Source organism: Apium graveolens, chromosome 3 (assembly GCF_009905375.1).
Source record: "Apium graveolens cultivar Ventura chromosome 3, ASM990537v1, whole genome shotgun sequence".
Classification (NCBI taxonomy): Eukaryota; Viridiplantae; Streptophyta; class Magnoliopsida; order Apiales; family Apiaceae; genus Apium; species Apium graveolens.
In genome coordinates this window covers 1,496,360-1,505,680 of record NC_133649.1, presented here as the reverse complement: position 1 = coordinate 1,505,680, position 9,321 = coordinate 1,496,360, and the positions used below count along the sequence as shown (strand labels likewise).

The 9,321-nt window shown below is 35.4% G+C and overlaps 1 long non-coding RNA gene across 1 annotated transcript; it reads left to right on the top strand.

Moving 5' to 3' along the window:
• Positions 1 to 249: 249 nt before the first annotated feature.
• LOC141710498 (uncharacterized) lies at positions 250 to 2,731 on the top strand. Its single transcript, XR_012570950.1, has 2 exons — positions 250 to 430; positions 2,057 to 2,731. It is a non-coding gene; the product is annotated as an uncharacterized LOC141710498 (long non-coding RNA).
• Positions 2,732 to 9,321: the final 6,590 nt, after the last annotated feature.

The following is a 9,321-nucleotide window of genomic DNA, read 5'->3' as shown; positions in this document are numbered from 1 at the left end:
TTTTCGTATTTATTATGTGTCCATGACACATAATAGAAAAACTATTATATTATTTATACTCTTCTCTGACTTCTGACTTCTAACATGAGCACACAATAAACATGGAAAATTTTAAATTTAGGTCATGTTAATTGATTTAATTTTGTATGCAGGGGTTCCACCACTATTATAAAAAAGTAAATAATCAAAATGACTTAAAATTATAACTTTTCGTGCTTATTGTGCGTTCATGTGCACATAACAGAAAAATCGATATATTCTATTGTTTCTCCTCTTCTCTAACTTCTAACTTCTAGGGCAGCATGTTGATCGTTTCCTGCCTTGCTTGACAGGCTAAAGATCTACTACTTGCAAAAATTGGGCATAAAGAGTTTATGATATTATTCCTTGAAGATTGCAGTGATTGGAGCAATGCAATCTCAGTTCTCAGGTAGTTTGTTATGTTCTTCAGAGTTGATCTTATTTCTAACCAATTTAGAAAAACTAGACTATATCCAAAAAACAGTAACATAACCCATAGTACTTATCTCAACGTGTTAGTAATCACAATGATGGAGTCATGTAATTAGTTGATATTATAGAACAACATATTTTAAGGTGAGTTTTATTGAAACTTTTATGCTGAAAGCAAAGGCTTGATGATTTCACTAAGGCTTCACTGATCGATCCTGAATCTGCGAGTGCTGTGGTTCAGTGGTTGTCTCAACCAAGATTGATACCATAGAAGTTTTCCTTTCGCTGTAATTCGGGCTGAGCAAGCCGAGCTTCGAGCCGGGCGTAATTCGGGCCGAGCAAGCCGAGATTAATCGAGTCGAGTTGAGCCGGCTCGTTTAACTAAACGAGTCTAAACCTCTACCCGAGCTTGACTCGTTTAATTTCACGAGTCGAGTCGAGCCGGTTTTAATGAGTCGGGCGAGCCGACTCGTTTAATTTTAGACTTAAGCCTAAATCTCTACCTGAACTCAGCTCTTTTAGTTTCACGAGCCGAGCCGGTTCGAATAATTAAACGAGCCGAAACCTCTACCCGTTAAACGAGCCGAGTCAAGCCCCCATAAACAAGTTCAAGCCGGGCGAGCTCGCGAGCCGCCCGACTCAAATTACGGCCCTACCTTTCACCTTTTGTCTGCGTTCTTAATGTATTATGTTAGGCGAATTTCCAAAACTCACCTATGTGCCTTTGGGAAGAGTTTATAGATCAAATATATTAACAGGTACACTATTAGCTGACTTTTGTTCACGGTGCCATGTACAACCTTACTTAGAGAAGAAAGATTTTGTGTAGCGTAACAAGTTCTTGTCGAACACAATTTATCAAGGTAAAATGAAAGATATGGCCGTTGTTGTAGGACAAGCTGGGTAGGTTGCTAAGAGAGATTTAAAATGCATAATAGAAGTACCCATGTTCTTGTTGGCTGTTGCTCTATCATTTTAATGGTGTAATAGTTAGAAGATGTAAAGAATTAAGACTCATAGTTTTAGCTATAGATTACAACTAGGTAAGGGCCTGTTGGCAACGAACTTATAAGCTACTTATGGCTTATAAGTCCGTAACAGCTTATCAACGAGTTGGATAGAGCAGGAGTATGTTTCTCTTCTCTGTTTCTACTCTTGGACAACCGAGTCTCTGTTGTTATTCAGATGGAAATTACAACTCTCAAAATCTGACTTGTTTTCCGTTCAAGGGTTATAACCTTTCCTGGAATCTGTGATTCATTATATTATTATCTATCATCAAAATTTCGCTAGGGAGGTAGTTCGTTCAGTTTCTGATTTAAGGTGGCTTCGACGGATTGATTTTTTCTAGATTAGGGGGTCTAGAAATCAGGGACCTTCATGACTTGAACTCTCTTGCCTTCTCATATTTCTTTACATATATGACCTTCTCTCTTGCCTTTTTTACTGTAATATCATTCTCATATGACATTTTCAATTACATTAATTTATCTTGAAGCTTGAACTGAATCGAAGCTTTCTTGCACGAATTTGCTTAATAAAATCACTAAGTTCCACTTCAGCTACTGATGCTGATTGATTAGCATTGAAATTTGTTAATTAGGTGGTGATTAGTGTATATCCGTTGAGGATTACCCCCACCATTGATTCAACAGCAGAGGCGACGATAAATTTAATTGCTGTGGCTGTTTTCTAGTTCATTGCTGGTTAGTAAAGTCTCTTGTTCATGTGCATATGGATGTTTGATGGTAACGCAACCTTCAACGAAATTAAGTCGATTGTCTGTACTTGTACTGATCACTAGCATGAACACTAGAAATCAAGAACATAGTAGAAATTTTAATAATGCTTAGACACTCATATATGATCAAATTCTTGAGTACAGAGACTTCATATTAAATTTGCATACATAGATACCGAAATGCTTAAAGTTTGAAGCTCAATCACGGAGGCCTTGGAAATAGCTTTTAGGGGAACTCTCAAAGGCTTGCCTCGAGATGAAACCATCTTTGCCAGGCGCCTTCATTACTTGGCCTGCAGATCCATTGACCTTTGCAGCACTTACTTTAGTTCCAGAAGACGACGAACCTGCAGCGTTTTGAGAGCTCTAGCATTTCTCGTAAAAGAAATAGTCATGTACGTGGTATAAAGTGGGGTTTTTTTCTTATGTTAGCGGTAAATTCATTGGATGGTCCAATTTGCCGAGTCATAGCTAATTCCCACGGAAAATTTATTAGAGATAATTTGGAAAGTTAACTTGTGAATTGTGCGCCATTTACTGATTTACCCTTCATTTACATACATAGTTATCTCTGATTTTACAATGGAAATTCTAGGAAATTGTTATTTCCATAACTATTTTCATATTTACAGATAAAAAAAAGTGAAAAGACAAAACTGCTCATAAATTCACAATAAACAGTCTTTAAAAAAAATTAAACAAGGGTACTTTGGTAATTTACACTCTTTTATCCGGGAAATAAAAATTGACTCTAAAAATAACATTTCCCAAATTTTATAAAATATTAGGTTTTAATCCTTTTTTTGAAAAACATAATTGATTTTTTATATGTTTAAATGACAAAAATATTTGTAAGTTTTCTCGTTCAAAATTAAGGCTAACTTACTAAAACTCAACTTAAAGAAATGTGCAACTTTATTTTGTGCAAGTGCGCTTTTTAAACTTTTTTCCTGAGCCAAAAAAAAGGAAAGGAATGTATATCAGAGAAATATACATTCAGGCTATCTTAGTGGATAATTACGAAATTTGGTTCTTGGGCTTTGTGGATAATCCTGACATGCTAACAGGTTATAGGTGGGCTCAGGCCCATCTTAAACATCTCGGGAGCATTGGGCTCAGATTGGGTGCTATTTTTTTTACACACATTGAATAAAAAAAAAAATGTTTTTAATAATTTTTTTGCCAAGTATGTTACTAATACTTTTACTAGCACTTAAATAAGTAATGGTTGGAGCACGGTTGGATGATTCAATTGGTTAAGAGTTTATCCTCTGTCGTCTCAGGTACTGGGTTCGATCCTCGCTCACCCCGAGAATTTATGAGAACAAATAATCATTTGTAAGACTATAATCGATATTTATCAAAAAAAATAAAATAAGTAAGTTGATTTTGGATTTCTAAAACGACCCTGAGCGATTTAATTAGGGGGTGTTTAATTTCTAAGATAGCTAAAGTAATGTAGATAATTATACAATTATATAAAAGTCGAAACAGTAAATTTAAAGTTGATATTTAAACATGCGAACAAGGTTTTGGTACTTAGCGACACTACGAGCTATTTGAATTGTTGTAACATTAAACGTTTTGAAGTTGATATTTAGCGACGTCAACAAGGTTTTCGTATTCATGTAAAGACCAATAGGGACACGTGCCCTCGCATAACAAATAATTAGATGTTTTTATTAAAATTTTAAGGTATAAATATTTATAATTTATAAAGTGCCCCTATTAAAAAAGTTTAAATGTCCCTATAATGTTAGTAAATCGTTCATAATTTGAGTCATATTCAGTCTTATTTATAGTTATATGATCAAAAATTGAAAATTAAATAATTGAAAATTTTAATAAAAATGACCAAAATATGAATTTGGACCAGTAACACGTAACATAGTTACTTATGCACGATGCCGGACGGCGGACTCTGGTTCGCCCCTAATTAGGGCCGTATAATCTATATTATACTATTATAAGCAGAACACCTTCTATTTGGTAGTCAGTTGCTCGGTACAGTTGTTTGGTACGACAAATAACAACCGTCAGATCTAAAGTCAGAAAGATGAGAACCTTTAGATGCAATAATAAATTATTATTATATTAATATTTAAACTGCTTTCATGAATTCAGGGTTCGAACCCCGTCAACAACTTATTATATTTAAACTTTTATATTCTTTATTTTAACAATTTCTACAGGTTCAGGGCTCGGGTCCTGTGAACAACATATTATATTATATTATTTATTTTTAGTCAAGTCTCAAATTATTATAAAATATATATTGTTATAATTTATTCTATTTTTTAATTTATTTTTCAACTATTGAAAATTATATTATAAAATATATTATTAAAAACTATCGAATATTAAAAACAATTCGTGCATCACACGGGTTATAGGCTAGTATCTTCTTATATGAAGCACAATTCATCCTTGTTTTACTGTCCGCATCATTTGAGGAGCTCATACTGTATCATTTTTTTGGTTATAAAGAATGTGAAAGACATTGGCAAGTGAATAATAAGGCCTGAATTTTCTGAGATTGATCGTGAGGGCAGCAGGGCATAGTGGGTTCGTTAGTAGGTGAAAAGATGATGAGCTCCAAGTAAGGTGATGGGCCCAGATTGATTGTCGATTCTGAAACTCGTGTCAGGGCCAGCTTGCTCTGTTAATAACGTTCATGTCAACTTTTTAATCCCAATATTTTCTGTGGGCCGTCCAAATCTGCATCTCCCTCATCTGCCAATCTTGGTCGGAGAGAGAGCTTTAGGGTTTCTAAACTAAACTTGTTTAGCCCTCATCTTAAACACCTGATTAGCATCACATTTTACTCTCTTTTGTTTAGCTTGAGAAAATATTTTTCATTATTTGAGGAATTTTTTTTAAAGAAAATGTTGACATTTCCTTGAGAGAATTTTGAATGTTGTGGATTTTAGGGAGGAGATAATCGAACATGTGACATATCGTACATATGACCTCAGTTTTCGTTACTAGATTATAAACTCATCGGTAGAATGTAAGAATCTTTATTCTCAGCCGAACAATAGCGCGTATGTTCTTTATAATCTTTGGATCACAAATAAGATTGATAACATGTTGATCCACTTGACCTCAACCATCTTCACCAACTAACTATTAGGAGACGTTTGGTTCATGATTAATGCATCTGGTTAACGGGAATTAGAACGTTAAATCAAATTGATAGTGTTTGAATTAACAATTTGACGGCGTAGACTGAGATTGTGATACGAGAATCCCATTCCCTTTATGTAGGTAAATCAAACACATCATATAACTTGAGTTTCTAATTAGTTCCCAACTTCATTAACTCTGATTCTTGTACCTTCGATTCTCATTCCCGATTCTAAATGAACGACGTTAAATTCGAGTATCCTGGTTTAATATTTCTAACTAGAACACCACATTTATCATTTCTTTAGTTACTTCCCCAATCCCAGAGCATATAAATTGAAATAAATATACGACTTTAAAGTGAAAAGTTAAAACTGATTATTGAGGAGAGTTGTAAGACAAGCCTGACAAGAGAATAGTAGGGACAAGAACAGACGAGAGACCCCATATGCGTAATAATATTGCTAGGGCAATTGCAGGTAAAAGAGAGGCTAAGATTAGATAGGAGGGAGAGGAATGATACTTTAGTAGCGATTGATTGGTTTGTTTGATTAGAAAATGGGGTGATTAACAAACAAAAAAGCATGAAAAGGCTGCGAAAATACTTGGCATGAAAATGAATATCAGACTTTTTCTACCATCTCTCTCTCTCTTCCTCTCTCTCTCTCTCTCTCTCTCTCTCTCCCCCTCCCTCTCTCTCTCTCTCTCTCTCTCTCTCTCTCCCCCTCCCTCTCTCTCTCTCTCTCTCTCTCTCTCTCTCTCTCTCCCTCTCCCTCTCCCTCTCTCTCTCTCTCTCTCTCTCTCTCTCCTTCTCTCTCTCTCTCTCTCCCCCTCCTTTTCTCTCTCGTCTTGTCAACATCATTACATACACAGTGAAGGACTGAGTGAGTGAGTGTCACAGAGATGACAGAAGTTTTTGAACACGAATCTTTCTGTATTACAGAACGGTTACTTTACTAAATTACATGCCATGATATTCACTAAATTACTACTGTACGTACTTGTGTAAAATTTGTGATAGGAACAGGACTGGAGCATGGAGTAGGCATTGGCTAGGCTCTCACTCTTGAGTGAGTTGATTACTGACGAGTTCTGAGTAGTTCAATGTGTAATACAGCTATTATATTCTCTAATCTTTCTAGTTCTTGTCATGGAAACAGCCCAGAACTTATCAAAAATTCATTTTTAGCATAATAGAAGATACTGGATACTACATCATAAGTTCTAAAAATCAGTTGACTCGGACAAGTATTTGAAAATCAAATATCAACCGGTTTAAATTTAAGTGAGTACTCGAAAACTGAATAAGTACTTGAAAAATCTGCCGATTATTCAAATTTTGAAGACGTAACTGAGTATAACCGATTTCTGAGTTTTATAACCTTCCTAAAGAGACGTTGGGTGTTCGAGTTACATTCTAGTTCCGTGTGTTAAGTAACTAGTCTGTCCCGAACATGATCTTATACTCTTTAACACCGTGAATATATTCCCGGATTTTAGATTTTTTTTCAATTGACCTAACAAAGACTAAACTGAAATCAAGTGCTACATTAGTACATTTACAGTTGACATTATCTTATTAAGAGGGCTAGCTAATTACACTGTAGGACTTACAAAGTTGCAGGTTGCAGAGATGTTTGAGTAAGAAATACAATTTCAGTATGATGGACGTAGTAGTTTACTGTACTGTACTCTATATACAGGACCAGAACTATAAATAATTCTTATCTGAGCGATCTGTTGTCCATCAATTATCCACGGTTACTTTATTTTTTTCACGAATAAACTCTAGGAGTGGCCAAAAGGTCCCAACTTAAATCTAAATTCACCGCTAAATCTCGGTCAAAATTTGAACCGATATTAAAAGAATAATTTTTAGATTATTTACTTTGGTTTATTCAGTGTTAAATATTTCGAAAATCGGAATTATTCGGTTGAGGTACTGATATACGATTTATCGGACGATTTTTAAAAAATCGGATGATTTATCGGCAATTTATCGGAAATCGGTCAAATCGGAAAAATATTTTTGACCGATTTTTGAGTGATTTATCAGTAATTTTTGAAAAATCGGCCGATTTCTATAACAAGGGGTTGTTACATATATATTTGATCTTTTATATTTATCAATGTGTTATTAGTCAAGATCAAGTTTCGGTGAACAATCTTTAATAAAACTCCATTGATGAACTCAGAAGAACATAGTTATATACAGAAGATGAAGAAATGTACTGTATTACAAGAGAGAAGACTAAAACTAGAGAGAGAAAGTGAAAGTCTGTATATTCTAACTGACTAACTAATTCTAATCTATATTATATAAATAAGTTCTCATCTATTTACAGTTATACCCCAAATGATTCTGTTATGTGATTGCTGATGTGGAAGTATCTGAAATGACAGCTGTACCAGCTGGCTGAGCAGCAAGACTCTGTAACTCAACACCCCCCTCAAGATGGGGATGGGAATGCACATACCAAGCTTGGACTTTAACTCATTGAAATGTGGAGATGGTAATATCTTGGTCAACAAATCAGCGAGCTGATTAGTAGTAGGCAAATTAGAGAGTTCGATAAGGCCTTCCAACATTTTGTCACGAGTAAAATGACAATCGATGTCGATATGCTTCGTACGTTCATGGAAGACAGGATTCTTCACAATATGCATTGCTGATTGATTGTCACAAAACAATGTAATAGGCTGAAGATTAGTAATACCAATGTCACCAAGTAAACGTACTAACCAGGCAACCTCAGAAGCTGCAGCAGCCATCGCACGATATTTGGCTTCTGAGGAAGATTTGGAAACCGTGGTTTGTTTTTTTGATTTCCAACTTATTGGAGTACCAAGAAGCAGCAAATATCCAGAAACTGATCTCCTTGTGTTGGGGCATGCCGCCCAATCCGAATCAGAGTATGCCTGTAGAGTTAAAGCATCTGATCCCTTAAGAAAAATTCCTTGACCTGCTGTACTAGCCACATAATGCAAGACATGCTGCAGAGCATCAAAATGATGGAGCTTGGGAGAATGCATGAATTGACTAAGGGTTTGGACTGAATATGATAGATCAGGCCTAGTATTGGTCAAGAAATTGAGTTTGCCAACAAGAGCTCGATAGAATGCTGGATCAGAATAAGGCTCACCCGTGTCTGCAGAAAGTTTTAAATTGAGGGGTAATGGTGTTGCAACTTTCTTAAAGACAGAGATACCAGAATCAACTAGAAGTTCCTTAGTAAACTTGGCTTGTGTAAGAGCTATTCCAGAATCTGTATAACCAACCTCAAAGCCCAAGAAGAAATGCAGATAACCAAGATCCTTAATACCAAAACATTTGTGAAGGTGTTTCTTGAATGCAGTAATATCAGCAAGATTGGTACCTATAATAATGATATCATCGACATACACAGCGGAAATGGTGATATTATTACCAGATTTTTTGATAAACAAGGAGTAGTCATTTTTTGATTGAACATAACCCTGACATTTCAATTCATGAAGCACTTTGGCAAACCACTCTCGACTGGCTTGTTTTAAACCATAGATTGATTTCTTTAAATGACATACTTTGTTTGTAGGATTTGGAATACCCTCTGGCATGGTCATGTAGACTTCTTCATGTAATTAACATCAAGCTGGAAAATCTTCCATTTTTTACTAGCAGCAAGTGAGAGGATACTTCAAACAGTAGCCATTTTTATGACCGGGGAAAAGGTTTCGTGATAATGAATGCCATATTTTTGATTAAACCCTTTTGCCACAAGACGTGTCTTAAACCGTTAAATAGAGCCATCTGCTTTTAGCTTAGTTTTAAACACCCATTTGCATCCAATAGGTCTTTTTTCTGGTGGCAAGTCTACTATATCCCAAGTACTATTTAATTCCAAAGCATGTATTTCAAGGTTTATAGCTTGCACCCAGTTAGGATCGAGGGATGCCTGTTTATAAGAACTAGGTTCTTTGATAGAAGAAGTATGTATTAATAAGGCTTGGTGAGGTTGAGG